Source organism: Macaca mulatta, chromosome 5 (assembly GCF_049350105.2).
Source record: "Macaca mulatta isolate MMU2019108-1 chromosome 5, T2T-MMU8v2.0, whole genome shotgun sequence".
In the NCBI taxonomy this organism is placed as follows: domain Eukaryota; kingdom Metazoa; phylum Chordata; class Mammalia; order Primates; family Cercopithecidae; genus Macaca; species Macaca mulatta.
In genome coordinates, this window is record NC_133410.1 from 192918440 (window position 1) to 192935735 (window position 17296).

At 41.4% G+C, this 17296-nt stretch overlaps 1 protein-coding gene across 1 annotated transcript in view; it reads right to left on the bottom strand.

The window, feature by feature from the left end:
• Window positions 1-17296, bottom strand: part of IRF2 (interferon regulatory factor 2) — a 142295-nt gene that overhangs the window by 87811 nt on the left and 37188 nt on the right. The window lies entirely within an intron of this gene.

Here is a 17296-nt window from a genome sequence, read left to right on the forward strand (position 1 = left end):
AAATGGAAGTATCCAACACCTGTGTGGTAAGGAAATAGCTAAGGGTTCAGGATTCTGTTTTGTGACTCTGGTCTCAGAAATAGACCTCACATACACATTATTCCTTATCCCCTCTATTGTAATATTCACTTTTTTTTTTTTTTTTAAGAGACAGGGTAGGCTGGGCGCGGTGGCTAACGCCTGTAATCCCAACACTTTGGGAGGCCGAGGCAGGAGGATCACCTGAGATCAGGAGTTCGAAACCAGCCTGACCAACATGGAGAAACCCTATCTCTACTAAAAATACAAAATTAGCCAGACATGGTGGTGCATGCCTGTAATCCTAGCTACTCGGGGAGGCTGAGGCAGGAGAATTGCTTGAACCCAGGAGGCAGAGGTTGTGGTGAGCCGAGATGGTGCCATTACACTCCAGCCTGGGCAATAAAATGGAAACTCTGTCTCAAAAACAAATAAAAAAAGAAGAGAGAGAGAGAGGGTCTTGCTCTGTCACCCAGGCTGTGCTATATCATAGCTTACTGTAACCTTGAACTCCTGGCCTCAAGCAATCCTCCTGCCTCAACCTCCCAAGTAGCTGGGACTACAGGCCTGCAACAGCGCCTGGCCCAGCCACTGACTGCCTTATGTCATATAGCAATGATCACTAAGGTAAAGTCTATACAAACTGTAGAATAGTTGTCATTCTTTACCCAACCCGGGGACACAAGTTAAAAACCTAGTATTTTTTTTTTTTTTTTTTTTTTTTCTGTACCAAAACAATCATCTTCCTTTATTTTCCCTGGAGCGGGAAGAGGAGAGTCGAGAGGAAGGGAGGAATGCAAGGTGTCACTTTGAACTTCTCGTTCACCACACACGTGGGATTCCACTCTCATGTCATCAGCCTCCATGCACAGGCCCCAGGTGAAAGAAATAAGAGTTCTAGTTGGACCAGCTAACACCGCCTGCCTTGTGTTTATAAAAGGCAGCTGTCTCTGTGGTGTGATTTCAGGGGAGCCAGACGGAGCTGGGGCCATGAACCTGTATCCTGCATCCTAACCACTTATCCATGCATGAGGCTAACTGGAAACTCACTTGCTGGGTACAGATAGCTTCTGTGATGCTCATGCTTGACTTCCAAAGGAACATGTTTCAGGAAAGGCAATTGCCTTAATTATGGTCTTTGATAAGCAGGAAGAAGTTTGTTGTTCCTTTTTTTTCTTAATGTCCTACTTTGTGCAACATACATCCAATCAGTCATATCCTATTGACACTACCCCTAAATATCTCTGGGCCTGGCCTATGCCCAGGGCCCTGCCTTCATTCAGTTATTGCACTTGCCTGCTGCCTGTGCTCCTGGTCTCCTGTTTGGACTCCCTCAGGTCAGCAGCCACACTACTGCCAAAATTCAGTAGAAAATTAACTTCAGGTAAAGCACAATTCCAAACCTAACACTGCCCCCTCAAAAGCCTCTCTGTAACCTTCAGAATAAAGGCCATATTATTTGACAAGACACATAAAGTCCATTGTAATCTGGCACCAAACGACCTTTCCAGCCTCATCTCCTGCCACTGTGCCCCACAAGCCCTGCATCCCTCCGTTGCCAAACGAGCCTCCCTTCCTTTTTGTCAAACAACAGAGCTGTCCTCTTGTTCATTGTTTTATCCTTAGCATGGTGCCCGGCACACAGGCACCGAAATACTTGTGAATTAATAAGTACTTGCTCTTTTCATCATGCTCTCATAAAATATTTCAGACTTGATCAGAGCCTTGTATTATATTTTAATAGCTTTTTAATATAAATGTAACAAATTTTTTTTGTACAGAATTTGGAAGATGCAAGAATGGTGAAAGAAGAACATAAGCCACCTGACATCTCACTAGTCAGGAATAGACCTGTGGATATTTTTATGTATTTCCTTCTAGTGATCTTTCTAAGGGACCATTTCCAATCGTCATCTCCTCCGTCTCTGTGTAGGATTTAAGAATGCTGACTGTGCAGCCTGCTCTCCGCGATGCCCATGTGACAGCCTGCTGTCCTATTCTAGTTCTTGGCCGGCTCCTCGTCTGCTGCCAGCCCCCTAAATTATGGTGTTTCCAGGCATTCTATCCTCAACCCTCTTATTTTCTCATTCTACATGCTTTATCTTTGGGTGCTCTCCTCCACGCCCAGGGCTTCAGATATCACTATTTGCTGATGACTCCAAAATCTGTAACTTCTGAGCTCTGGACACATTAACTCCTACACATGCCTCAGGCGCAACAAATTATATATGTCCCAAATCAGAGAGAACATCTTTTCCACAACCTTGCACTGTTCACTTCATTGATTAGCTGGGAAACTGGAGGACTCACAGACTGCCCCCTTTCCTTAGTCCCGGGGCCTCCCTGAAGCATGGGTGTTGCTTGCAATTTTCCAGGCCCCTAAACTCATAAAACATAAGATAGAATGAATTTCTGTTCTTAGGCCCTTGATGACATATCACTGCAAACCAAATATGTACCAATGAACCAAAACAGCCGCATGGTACTGATATAGTCAAGAAGTATTTCTTAGCCCTTTGATGAGATGCATATAATAATGAATCTCTGTGGAAACTACAGCCTTTCTGGAAGCCTGTGTAAAAAAGTAGGCACGGTGGCTCATGCCTGTAATGCCAGCACTTTGGGAGGCTGAGGCGGGCAGATCACGAGGTCAGGAGATCGAGACCATCCCAGCTAACACGGTGAAACCCCATCTCTACTAAAAATACAAAAACTTAGCCGGGCGTGGTGGCAGGCACCTATAGTCCCAGCTACTCAGGAAGCTGAGGCAGGAGAATGATGTGAGCCTGGGAGGCGGAGCTTGCCGTGAGCCAGATTGTGCCACTGCACTCCAGCCCGGGCGACAGAGCCAGAGCAAGACTCCGTCTCAAAACAAAGAGTCACCTTTGCCATACTGAGGAAATCTGACCTAACACTTCAGTCTAATGTGAAAAAAAGTTGAAGGGTCTTGTATAGTGAAACTAGAGTCATCTCCTGGGTGAAGCATGTTTCTATTTCACTTGTGGGATGGAACATCCTAAAAGATCTGCCTGGCTGCCTTAGGACTCATTTGTTTTCAGCGGAGTCGGGTAAGGACAGTATTACTTGACCACAATAGTGCCGGATCTCTCCGAGTAGATCTTAACTAAGGAAGAAATGTAAAGACACTTCAAAGTTGACCCCTTTCAAATGGGTTTTTAATTTAGCTTCCTAAAATTGAAACAAAGTTTCAGAAAATAATCATTCAAGTCATATTTGTTGAGCGCTCAGGAACATTTCCCAGCACTAGGGATACAGCAGTGAACCAAATGAATGAAAGTCCCAGCCTTCTAAGCTGTTTGCTTACAGTCTGGTAGGTTGACATGTTGATTTCCACCGTAGCATCCAAGTAATGGCACCAACATCATCTCCACCTATAATCACAGACTTTAGAACTGTACATTCAACCTAGGAATGCGTAACGTGAAGGCATATGCGTGAAAACCTAAGTATTTATAACTATGATTAAATCAGGAACTTTTAGGTCTGCAAGCTGATGCTCAGTTTTCTCCCCAAGATCACTAGGACCACTTCTGTCTTGGCCACTGGGGCTCCCCTCCGAGGTGCTGCAATTCAGGGGATTAGAAAGTCATGGAAAACGAGAGTTCCACGCTTGCCAGAGCAGTCGCCAATACAAAAGCCACAGATAACAGTCCTGCCTTGCAAAGAACATTATTGTGAAGTCCAAGTTGAATAAACACAAAGTCAAGTTAAATTTTGTGCGACAGTAGAACAGTGATGGGATTGAAAGAACCATCAGTCAAAGTTCAAAGGTCATTGGCCTCAAGTCGAACCATTCTTGAGCATGTTTGACTATTACTTTATGTAATAGTTCCTTCCATTTTATAAGAAACCGGGAAGTGGGGTCATTTCGTTGCAACTGTTTTCTGAAAATCATGAGTTTACATTGAGTAATATATTGCCCAGTTTTGGGTAATACTCATTCTGCCCTGAAGGGAAAACACATTCTCTAAAATTGCCTGGATTTCTGTGTGTGTGTCTGTGTCTGTGTGTCTGTGTGTGTGCGTGTGCGCGTGCGTGCGTGCGTGCATTTTTCCCTCCCCAAAGGAAGGCTTTCAACTTTGAAAACTTCCTGAAGTGTTTTTTGGCATAATTTCCCAAATGGCTGTGAAATATGTGAAATATTCATTATTTCTCTCTGGTGACAAACTATAAAGTAGTCCTTTTACCTTTAAAGACAGAGGGACACAGTGTCTCTAGCTTTGCCTTGACGTCCTGCAGAGCAATTACTAGAATAGTTTCGGGTATTAAAGATAGTTTAAAGAATACATTTCAAATTTGTAACCTAAATTTAGGAGACTACTTGGTTCACTGGTCATCTGTATATTTGAAGAAATTTTTAATAGTGTTTATGTTTGTTTTCTTATTTTAAAATATTTGTCGCCCAGGCATGGTGGCTCATTCCTGTAATCTCAGAGCTTTGGGAGGTCAAGGCAGGAGGATGACTTGAGGACAGGATTTCAAAACCAGCCTGGGAAATACAGCGAGACAGTCTCCACACACACACACACACACACACACACACACACACACACACACACACACACAATTAGGAGGGTGTGGTAGCGTGCACCTACAGTCCTAGCTACTTGAAAGGCTGAGGCAGGAGGCTCCCTTGAGACCAGGTGTTCAAGTCTGCAGTGAGCTGTAATCATGCCACTGAACTCCAGACTGGGTGACAGAAGGAGGCCCTGTCTATAAATCAATCAATCAATCAATCAATATTTTAAGTAAGTAAAAATAAAGTATGTAATTGTCAAATAAAGATTGAACATATTCAAAGTAAACATGATTATTTGAGATACATATATTGTGTAACAATTACCACAAATGAATTAAAACATCCGCGAACCCCCTGCTGTGATTAGCTTCCCAGAACTTACGATATTATACATAACTAAGTTTTTTATCTTTTGGCTAACATCTCTCCATTCCACTTCCAATCCCTGGCAACCACCATTCTACTTTCTGCTTCTATGAGTTTAACATTTATAAATTCCACATGTAAGTGAAACCACACAATATTTGTCTTTCTGTGTCTGGCTTATTTTACTTAGCATAATGTCTTCCAAGTTCATCCATGTTGCAGATGAGATAGGATTTCTTTCTCTTTTTTATGGTTGAATAATATTCCATCGTATATATGAACCACAATTTGTTATCTGTTCATCTATTGGTGGACACCCGGTTGTTTCCACATCTTGGCCACTGGAAATAGCGCTGCAGTGAACACAAGGGAGCAGACATCTCCGCACGATGTTGGTTTGATTGCGTTTTGATATGTACCCAGAAGTGGGATTGCTGGATTGCATGGTGGTTTCATTTGGTACTGTCATACAAATGGTAATTCCATGTTAATTTTTTGAGGAACCTCCATACTGGTTTCCATAATGGCTGCAACTCTCTATATTCCCACCAAGTGTGCAAAGGTTCCCTTTTATAGCCCTTCTAACAGGAGGGAGGTATATCTCTTTGTGATTTTGATTTGCATTTCTCTGATGATTCATGATGTTGAGCACTTTTGCATACACCTGTTGGCCATTTGTATGTCTTGTATGGAAAATGTCTATTCAGGTTCTTTGTTCATGTGCTACAACGTTTACTATTTCTCTGTAAGCCTTTGGTCTCAGCATATGAAGCGTGATGATGTTCAGTGTGTTCTCTTCCTTCCCAAACTTCATAGCATTCTGAATAATACACCTTTATTCTATTTGAAAATGTTTGGAAATTTGCCAATCAGAAAGACAGAAGAGTGTCATAAAACAAAGGATTGAGGACATTTTAAAAGTTCTCACTTCCTTAAAGAACTTTATCTCTGCTAAATACCAAATGTGCATGGCAATTCACATGCACAACTCTTGGCACAGTCTCCTTAACCTTTGATTCATCTTGGCGTCATTTACCATCCATGTTTAGTGAGCATTGGGATGCTCCAGGCACTCTGAGAGCTGCTGTGAAGACAGCAAGAGCTAGACAAGACCTCTACGCCCATGCCCCTGATGCTCTAGTGAAGGTGAAGGCAACAGACAAATAAACAAGCAAACCAACACAATAGTCACAGGTTGTCTCAGTGCTCCGAAGGAAATCAACAGGAGCTTTGGTAGAAAATACTGTGCCAACCAGGTGGTCAAGAAGCTCACTGAGGAAATGAGATTTAAGTCAAGACGTGAAGAATGATGTGGTCCTGTATTAGTTTGCCAAGGCTGCCATAAGAAAGCCCCACAACTGAGTGGCCTAAATAACCAAAATGTATTGTCTTACAGTTATGGAGGCTGGAAGTCTGAGAACAAGGCATCCACAGAGTTGGTTCCTTCTCAAGGCTCTGGGGGAGACTTCCACACCTCCTGGCTTCTGGTGGTTTGCCAGCAAGCTTGGGCTTGCTTTGGCTTGTAAATGCATCACCCCGCTCTCTGTCTTGATGGTTATGGGGTGTTCTCCCTGCACATGTGTCTGTGTCCACATTTCCTTTTTTTATAGGGACACTTATATTGATCATATTGGATACGGAGCCCACCCTACTCCCACAGGACCTCATTTTAACTAATTATATCTCCAAATACCCTATGTCCAAATAAGGCCATGTTCTGAGGTACTGGGAGTTAGGACTTCAGCATATGAATTTGCAGGAAGAGAACACAATTCGACCCTCCACAGATACCAACTGCACCCAAGCAGAGGAAAGAGTGGGGACAGAGGTCTGGGAAGCAAGAGGGCCTGGCAATATTCTGGGAACAGACAGGAAATGACTGACTTCAGAGTTATGTGACAGAAAGAGGACAGGCATGTGGTGAATAGGTGGAAGAGACCAGAATAAGGGGTTTGCATTTTATTTTAAGAGCAACAGGAAGATTTTGAAGGGTTCTAAATAAGATCAACTTGTGGCTTTAAAAATTGACACTATATTTCCCAATTGTCTCTCCAACATCAATGAAATGCAAGGATTTCTTCAGTTGTGATTTTTTTTAAGTTTTTTAGAGTTGGGGTCTTTCCCTGTCACCCAGGCTGGAGTGCAATGGCACAATCACGGCTCACTGCGGCCTTGAACTCCTGGGTTCAAGCAATCCTCCTGCCTCAACCACCTGAGTAGCTGGAACCACAGGTGCGCACCACCAGGCCTTGATAATTGTTGTAGAGACAGGGTCTCATTATGTTGTCCAGGCTGGTTTCAGACTTCTGGCCTTAAATGATCCTCCTGCATCAGCCTCCCAAGATGTTGGGATTACAGGTATGAGCCACTGCACCTGACAAATCATTGATTTCTTAGAGGAATTTCCAACTGTTCTTTATTGCCCTCTCAGTCTGTTGCATGACACATTTATAACACTCTAAAATAATTCAGTCTTTTTAATTCTATTTTTGAATTCCTAACGCAAAATATTTATTCCCCTTTAACTTTCTCTCCAATTTCCATTTCCACAAATAAATAAAGTTAATTAATGTTATTTTACGAAACACACCCACACAAATACACAACAACTTTAAAAAGAAAAAAAAAAGCTAGGCCAGGTGTGTGTGGTGGTTCGCGTGTATAATCCTAGTACTTGGGAGGCCAAGGCAAGAGGATCGCTTGAGCCCAGGAGTTCGAGACCAGCCTGAGCAACACAAACAGACCCTGTCTTTACCAAAAAAAAAAAAAAAAAAAAAAATACAAAAATTAGCTGGGCATGGTGGCTCAAGCCTGTGGTCTCAGCTACTTGGGAGGCTTAGATGGGAGGATTTATTGAGCCCAGGAGTTCAAAGCTGCAGTGAGCCATGACCATGTCCCCAAAATGCCAGGGGTTCAGTCTAGGTCCCGCTGCTCACCTCACAGAAAGCTAATCACTAGACAACAATTATTGCCAAGAAAGAAGGTTTTCATGGGGTGTTGCAGCCGAGGAGATGGGAGATCAGTCTTAAATCCATCTCCCTGACCACCAAAATCAGGGGTTTATGTGGCAGGGAAGAAGCATAATAATGTGTAAGAAAGCAGAAACTAGGGAGGAGCAAGGAAGCAATCATGATGAATGAGGGCCTGGCATCTCATTGTCTGGATACGATTATCTGGTAAGTTTCAGTTCTTAGGTACTTTTTGCCAGAACTAGAGGTCCTTTCCTGAGGAAGAAGCTCAGATAAAACAAATATAAATTTCAAGCTTTAAGAACAGAAGGATCAATGTATATGGTTTTCCAAGAAAAAAAAAAAAAAACTGTCTATGGGACTATTGGGTCAGTTTCAATGGTGTCACTGTACTCTAGCCTGGGCAACAGAGCAAGATCTTGTGTCAAAAAAAAATAAGAAGAAGTATATTCAACTGTGGATTTCAGGCACACACAGTTTTCCTCATTCCATCTTGAATGAACAGTAATAATTTTCAGAGATTGTGTCACCACAAAACCAACATTCATTTCAAACTTTTCAAATGTATTCACTTTTTTGATTTCTAAAAATTTTCAGATATTTCCATCAGAAACTCTTTGTGTGATAAATGGTTTATGCAAAACTGAATTTTTGTTGGCAAAACAATCAGCATAAGTAAAATTTGAATGCGCTGTAATTTGAAAGAAAATACTGGTTTCAACAGCCCATCATGTATTTTCTCAACCTAAAACTGTGGATCCTGGCTTTAGGCACCGCTCCTTTCCAAACAAAGGTCTGCTTTTTTCTGTCTTACATATTGAAGTTCTGGGTAGACTGTCATTTAGGAAAAAGATAATGTTTCTTAAAAAAATAGGAAAAAAATCAAAATCATTAATATCAACTATTAGTTTTACTTCATTTCAAATAGAGAGAAGAAAGAAAACACAGCCAAACATGACTGAAATGCTGTAAGACTGAAGGAGAGAAGAAACAGTACTGCAAACAGCAGACGGCTTGGCCAGCATCACCTTAGTTAGCAAGTTCGTGTTGGGCAGCCAGGCAGAGGCAGTCACTTGTGAGATACCCACATTACAGGGCCATCATCGTCAAATTATGCTCAAAATGCCTCCAGTTTTCTTTAGTTTTATTTCCTATCTTGATAAGATCTTTTGGTCTTTCTGATGATGCAGAATGTGTCATGGGTGCTACTACCAGGGCAGGCTTTACAGTTGGTAAAGGATTTACCAAGATAGTTGTAGGAAAAAAAAAAAAAAGGCAGATTGATTAGAGAAAGTGTGAAAATACGTTGCAAGGTTGCAACAGGCAGCACAGCAGAGAAGGGGCTGTCTGCAAAGAAACGGGCTGGAGGGAAATCTAATAGGGTCGTGCTGGAGGGGCTACGTGCAAAACAGAGGTCGTTGTGCCCACAGATGTTTGTGATTAGCCATCTCTTACAACTGTTCATTGTTCTTCCCCACTTAGGGCCCTCCCCGACATGAGCCCCCACCCCCCATGGGGCCCCTTCCTCGTTGCTTACTTATCCAGACTCCACAGAACCAACAGCATTATGGCCACTTGTGTCACAATGTGTGCAGTGGATGTCACACTGTTAAGACAGTTTCTGACAAACCTTTTTTGCTGATGGAGAAATTAGAGGAACGTTATCTCTCATTCTATCATCTCTCACAATGCTTAGAAATATCTTACCACATAGATAACATTTTCATTTGTTGATACTTTTGCTGATTATGAGCTTAAGCATGTTAGTTGGAAATATTTCTGCTATACATTGAGAGTAAGAGGAGAAGAGTATGACCACCGTAAAGATGGGCACATACATGAAACCACAGGGAAGTACATCAAAACATGAACAGTGGGTGTCTCCGAGTGATGGGCTATGGGTGATTCTTGTTCCTATTGAAAAGTTAATATTTTTGAGAATAGATTTGACTTTTGTTAAGACAAAATGCTGGCCGGGCACAGTAGCTCATGCCTGCAGTCCCAGCACTTTGGGAGGCCAAGGAGGGCAGATCACGAGGTCAGGAGTTTGAGACCAGCCTGGCCAACAGTGAAACCCCATCTCTACTAAAAATACAAAAATACAAAAAATTAGCTGGGCATAGTGGTGGGTGTCTGTAATCCCAGCTGCTTGGGAGGCTGAGGCAGGAGAATCACTTGAACCTGGGAGGTGGAGGTTGCAGGGAGCTGAGATTGCACCACTGCACTCCAGCCTTGGTGACAGTGCAAGACTTGGTCTCAAAAAAAAAAAAAAAAAAAAAAAAATTACATAATTTTATAGGTGATTTCAGAACCTATTTCCTGATATGCTTACGATTTTTTATATTATCTGTCTGTAATGCTTAGCTGGTTTTTCTACCATGCTTCAAACCAGAAAGCACTGATTAACACATCTTTTAAGAATTTTTAAATCTATGTGTATATTCAAGTTACATAGATGAAAATTTTTTTCTACAAGTGCTGTATAGTTTCTCCCAGTCTTTCATTTCATCAAGATACTTCCTTTTTAGAAGCATTTGTTTTTATCTTAGCAGTTCAAATATTGACTCTCCGAAGGAACTTATGATAACATATAAGAACAAACTTGCTGGGATTCAGTGCTCCCAAAGTATAAAAATAATGTATCAATTAACGTGTGACCAGCTCAATAGCTATTAATAAATGATACATCCCATGCTCATCATCAATATCTAAATAATATTTTGTTTTGATGACTATCATGTTTTAAATATGCTTAAGAATTCCAAGAAATCTGTAACAACTAAATGTCTTTTCTAACTGTAAATTTCATTTCGCTGACATTAAATTTCAATTACTATATTCTTAGCAATCAAATTCAAATTCTTAAATCTCAAAAATGAATGAGGACTCAAAGAAAAATATCAGACATCTATGTTAAATTTGCTCTTTGGCTTTCTTTCTGGCATTTTCATGTTTACTTATCATATTGTCTATTTCACTCGCTACATGTCCATACCCAATCAGATCGGCAGAAGAGGAAAGACAAGAACATCTTGTTTGAGGGCAGTGAGGGAAAGGACTTTCCCCTTCTCTGTCTCTCACACACACGCAGACACACACACACAGACACACACGAGACACACACACGCATATACACACACACACACACAGAGTAGGGCTCCTCTGCCCAGATCCTCATTTGGAATTCAGAACATTTTTTTCCCACAGAAATAATAAGAAACTATAATATTATAAGTACATAGTTCAGCTTCATTATGGGTTAAAAGAAGGGTTTGTGGGCTGGCATGAGACTATACCAGTTTATAACATTGTATACTTGGGAAAATTTCATTCTGAAGTCTAAACTGCTATTTTTTTAGAAGAAACTGTTAGGGCACCGTGGGATGTGTGGGCCTGGGACTGTTTGCCTTTGGCAAGGCTATGCTCAGAGCTTTGGAGGAGCCAAGGAAGAAAGGCCTGGTTTATGACCTTAAGGTGTTTGCAGTGTGCATTGGGAGACATACACTGCAATGAAAAGATCATTATTGCAAGAGAGAAGTGGCATGGAGCTCATTCCCAGGTAACATTTTAATGCATTCTTCTATGTATTCATTCCAAATCATTGACTTTACAGTATTACATAGTATGGTGTTTCCCAGCTTCATAGTATAATTATCTTTCTTTTAATCTCTTTTTCATCAATATATTTTGAATGTTTTTCTAAAATAAATAATACATAATTATAGTAGAACATTAGAGCACTACAGACTTATTTGTAATGATAAAATCACTGGAAAAAACTTGAATGTCTGTTTGTAACTAAATAATTGAATTAACTGTGGTTGATCCATTCTCTGGAATGTTATGCACCAACAAAAATGAACAAATTGAGACTATGTGTTGACTGCGTGCGGTGACTTACACCTGTAATCCCAGCACTTTGGGAGGCCAAGGTGGGTGGATGGCTTGAGCTCAGGAGTTTGAGACCAGCCTGGGCAACATAGTGAAATCCCGTCTCTACAAAAATAAAAAATAAAATAAATAAATAAAATTAGCTGTGTTGGTGGTGTGCACCTGTAGTCCCAACTACTTAGGAGGCTGAGTTGGGAGGATCACTTGAACCCGGGAAGCAGAGGTTACAGTAAGCCAAGAATGCACTATTGCCCTTTGGCTTATGTGACAGAGTGAGATTCTGTCTCAAAAAAGAAAAAAAAATCTGTTGATCTAGAAAGAGGACAGGATGTAGTGTAAAGAATAAAAGTCAAGATGCAAATAAATGTTCATATTATAATCTCCTTTTTGCAAAAGCAACAGTGACACCCCCCAAAAAGTTTGAATTAAGAAAAGATAAAAAGGTGGACATGCCAAGCTATTAATATTGGTTACCTTGACGATAGGTCAGTTATTCTTTTTATATTGAAAAAAGTGAAATTTTTAAAACAAAATGAAAATGTGAAAATGAAAAAATTAAAAAGATAAAATCACTAGTTTCTGATTTCTGTTTTATTAGGTTGTGTGTGTGTGTGTGTGTGTGTGTGTGTGTGTATTTGTGTGTGTGACCTGCCCTGGGTAATTAATTATAAATATTTTTTTACTGCCAACTATGTTTATATCACTCCAAGGGCCTTCTGGCAGAAGTTCCTTTTTTTGCTTGTTTTTTCGAGACAAAGCCTGACTCTGTTGCTCAGGCTGGAGTTCAGTGGCGCAGTCTGAGGTCACTGCAGCCTCGACTTCCCAGGCTGAAGTGATCCTCCCACTTCAGCCTCCTGAGCAGCTGGGACCACAGGCGTGTGCCACCACATCTGGCTAATTTTTTGTATTTTTCATAGAGACAGAGTTTCACCATGTTGCCTAGGCTGGTCTCAAACTCCTGAGCTCAAGTCATCACCCACCTCGGCCTCCCAAAGTGCTGGGATTACAGGTGTGAGCCACCGTGCCCGGCTGCAGGAGTCCTTTTACCCAAAGCCACCCAGTAGATCCACACGGAGACTTTTAACCAGCAATCATCTCGGTTCTCTCTGAGGCTGCCGGCTCTCCCTGTGACAGCGGCCCATCTTAGCCCTTCCCGTGTATCTCTGCTGTCTAAAGGATGAGAATTTCCTAACGTGTAGAACTGTGAGGAGTGAAGGGACATTCCTCTCATGCTGGCCTGAGTCCTGCACCTGCTCTGGAAGTCCTTTGCCTTATACCATGGAGTTTGCCTACATCACCTTAGAGAACTGACCTGGCACCTTCCAGGCCGGCTGGATGCATCCCCAGGAAGGAAGCCGCTGGTGGGGCCGGGTGCACTGAGTGTGCATGGAGAACAAAGTGCTATGTACATTTCTGCTCAACACTACTCTAAGCCCACAGCGCCAGCTCAGAGGCCTCGGGAAGAGCACGTGTCTTCATCCAGTTTCCACTGTACCCTTCTGAGGTACAGGAGATAGAGGTCCCTCATTTCAAGGTGACACTGGCATCAGTCAAGCACAGAGCTGACCAACTGCCCATCGTAAACAAGGAAGCCAGTGAGGACACCCAAGGAAAGGTGCAGAAAGCTTCCCCCAGGGAGTGGGATTTGAGGTCTACCTTACAAAACAGGTTGAAAATAAAGAGCAGAGTAATTGAAAATCGATTTATGTGTGTATATGTATCTGTTGCTCATATCCAGCCTTAAAAAGCCTTGACATAGCCTTCAGACTTAAACATCTCACTCCACCGAGAGCACCAATCTGACAAATGTATTCAGTCCTCTAGTCCAATCCAGCTCAGTTTTCAAGCCAAGGGGATTTTGCTGAATTATATATTCAAGATATCAGTAGAGTTATAAAAGAAGGGTTGTTTCCCAGTTAAATTAGGGATGGTAGGAGGAATCCTACATCCAATATATAGAAGAAATATGTGCATTTAATCAGTTCTCTAAGGCAGCTCTTCAGCCTCTGAAAGCATAGATGGAAACCATCTCCTTGTGATACTTTAACAGATTCCTTAGGAATGAAAGAGAATTGAAAAGTTACAGTTACCAGATCAGTGCCCGCAGACATGAATTTCTTGGCCCCTCTTATAGCATTCATCAGTGGATGGGCTGACGTAATGAGAGGCTCACTCATTCATGGTCACACACAGGATGTACAGAAGAGTAGCTTCAAGTTATTTGTTAACTCAGTGTTTCACTCATGAGTTAATTTAATTACATGGCTATGTCTATTCCATAACACCAAACATCTGGCGAAAACTAACAAAGACAATATCTAATATCCAGATGCTTACCTTGTGGTCACACAGGCAGAACACCTGTGCACTGAAGTAGTATTCTACCCAGATGCTTGGTGGTATGTGTCCATAGCCTTTTCTCTATAGAATTCATCTCTTCCAGTTAGCCAATGTAAGCCCAAATTAGATTAAAAGTTTGTTTATCTCTAACTTTAGGCTTTAAACTTTAAAAAACAAAGGAACTACAGAAATCCGTGACAGGGTGGGCCATGTTTTCTGCTATAAAAATGTAAGAGACCTGGTTTCAGAATGGCAGAGTAAAGACATAGTCACTGGCTGCCTTCTCTCAAAAATAACTCAGAAACAGCAAGGAGAACAAGTCACAGAAATACACCCCATCCTTAGGAAACCAAGAAATATCTACAAACATGAAATGCGAAGACAGAATTTTGGAAGAAAGTTAAATATTTAAGGTCATGGATATCCCAGTTACTCTGATTTGGTCTTTACACAATGTATGAATGCAACAAATTATCACATGTACCCCCCAAAATATGTACATCTATTATGTATCAATGAGAAAAAAAGAATTTGGAAAAAGGAATGACAAATGATTTAGCAGAGAGAAAGAAAGTCAAACCTTATTCCCCACAAAGGGAGTTGAAGGGCTTTCTATGGGAAGTGAGTTAATTATATAGAACCTTCAAAGGCAAAAGGCACGGGAATAGGGGAAACTAAACAGAAGGACAGCAGGATTAAGCTAAAGCCTAACAAGGAACAGTTAGATCACTCCAATTCTCAGCCTCCATCCAGTTCTCAAGTGGCTGGTTGACTCCTCTCCCTGCAGATACTGAAGAGGACAGAAATGGAGTTCTTTCTAGGCAAAAGAATTGAGGAACAGTCAGCTTAGTAAATACTGAGGTATCTCCATCCCCTTCCCGCTGCTCAGACCCAGAAAAGCCACCAGAGGAAAATCCTCAGAAAAGAAATTGCAGGATGCTATCCCAGAGAAAATACTTGCAAACTCATAATATTTGGAGACCCTCAATTTTCCTCAGTGGAGTTGATCCCTCAATTTTCCTCAGCGAAGGCCACCAGTGTCATAAGCCCAGCACATGTACACAGAGCTTTCTGGTCAGCCTTTTTGATGTATTATTATTATTATTATTATTATTATTATTGAGACAGGGTCTTACTCTGTCACCCAGGCTAGAGTGCAGTGGCACGACCACAGCTCACTGCAGCCCCAACCTCCTGGGCTCCAGCAATCCTCCCACCTCAGCCTCCCAAATTGCTGGGTTTACAGGCATAAGCCACTGCACTGGCCCTTGGTGCTCTACTTTTAAAAAGTGAACCCCCGCCAGGTGAAGAGACACTCAAGGAAAAACTCTTACATGACCAAGATGAAAACAAACAGAATAGAAGAACCAGAAAAAAGCAAGATGATACAAGGAAAAAGACTGAAAAAAACTTTAATTAATATCATTAGTGATGTGAAAGAACATATTGCATCTGTGAAGAGCAAACTAATATAAAAATGAATAAGAGAACAAAGAAAAGCTCTTAGAAATAAAAATATGATAGAAATTTAAAATTCAATAGAACAATTGGAAGATGATATGGTTTGGCTCTGTGTCCCCACCCATATCTCATCTCAAATTTTAACCCCTACGTGTCGAGGGAGGGACTTGGTGGGAGGTGATTAGATCATGGGGGTGGTTTCCCACATGCTGTTCTCGTGATAGTGATGGTGTTCTCACGAGATCTGATGGTTTGAAAGGGTGGGGTGGCACTTCTCCCTTTGTTCTCTCTCTCTCCTGCTGCCATGTAAGGCCTGCCTTGCTTCCTCATCACCTTCTGCCATAATTATAAGTTTCCTGAGGCCTCCCCAGCCATGCATAACTGTGAGCCAAGTAAAATTCTTTCATTCTTAAATTACCCAGTCTCAGGCAGTTATTTATGGCAATGTGAAAACAGACTCGGCCGGGCGCGGTGGCTCAAGCCTGTAATCCCAGCACTTTGGGAGGCCGAGACGGGCGGATCACGAGGTCAGGAGATCGTAGACCATCCTGGCTAACACGGTGAAACCCCGTCTCTACTAAAAAATACAAAAAAAACTAGCCGGGCGAGGTGGCGGGCGCCTGTAGTCCCAGCTACTCGGGAGGCTGAGGCAGGAGAATGGCGTGAACCCGGGAGGCGGAGCTTGCAGTGAGCTGAGATCCGGCCACTGCACTCCAGCCTGGGCGACAGAGCGAGACTCCGTGTCAAAAAAAAAAAAAAAAAAAAAAAAAAAAGAAAACAGACTCATACAGAAGGTAATCTCATATAAGATATAAGGAAATAAGTAGAATACTACTTTAGTGCACAGGTGTTCTGCCTGTGTGTCTATTCCATAACACCAAACATCTGGTGAAAACTAACAAAGACAATATCTAATATCCAGATGCTTACCTTGTGGTCACACAGGTAGCACAAAACTTTTTTTAAAAGACTGAAAGAAAAAAGGCACAGAGACTGAGTGATTCTCGGGACAATGCAAAGCTGTCTGAAAAAAACATATAACTGAAGTCTCAGAATGAGAAACGGAGGCCAGAGAAAAATATTTGAAGAAATAATGAATAAAATTTTTCCAAGTCTGATGAAAGTATCAAGATCACAGATCCAAGAAGCTCAACAAACCCTAAGCAAGGTAATCAGACAAATAAAAAACACAATAAGGCATATCATAATTTCTGAAAACTCATGATAAAGAGAAAAATTTTTACAGCAGCCAGAGAAGAAGAGAACATATTATATACAAGGAATAAAAATAAAGTTAACAGAAAACTTATCAGAATCTTGCAAGCCAAGACAATGGGATGATACTAGTTCATAATTAGATTAAGGAATTCAATTTTAAAAGCCCTGGACATAGAACTTAGAACTTAATCAAAGAGGTAAGATTTGCATACTGGAAACAATTAGGAAATGATTCCAGGGCAATGCATCAACTTGCATCTTATATGTAGACAAATTATGCTGCTCATTTCCTAAAGTAACCTTTTGTCCAAGACAAAGTCTATAGTTGTAGCAGGTTGAATGGTGATCCCCTCAAAATATATGTCCATGTCCTAACACCCAAAACCTGTGAACTTCTATGGGAAAAAAAAAATGTCTTTGCAGATATAATTCAATTAAGGATGTTAAGATGAGAAGATCATCCTGGATTACCTGGGTGGGGCCCTAAATCTAA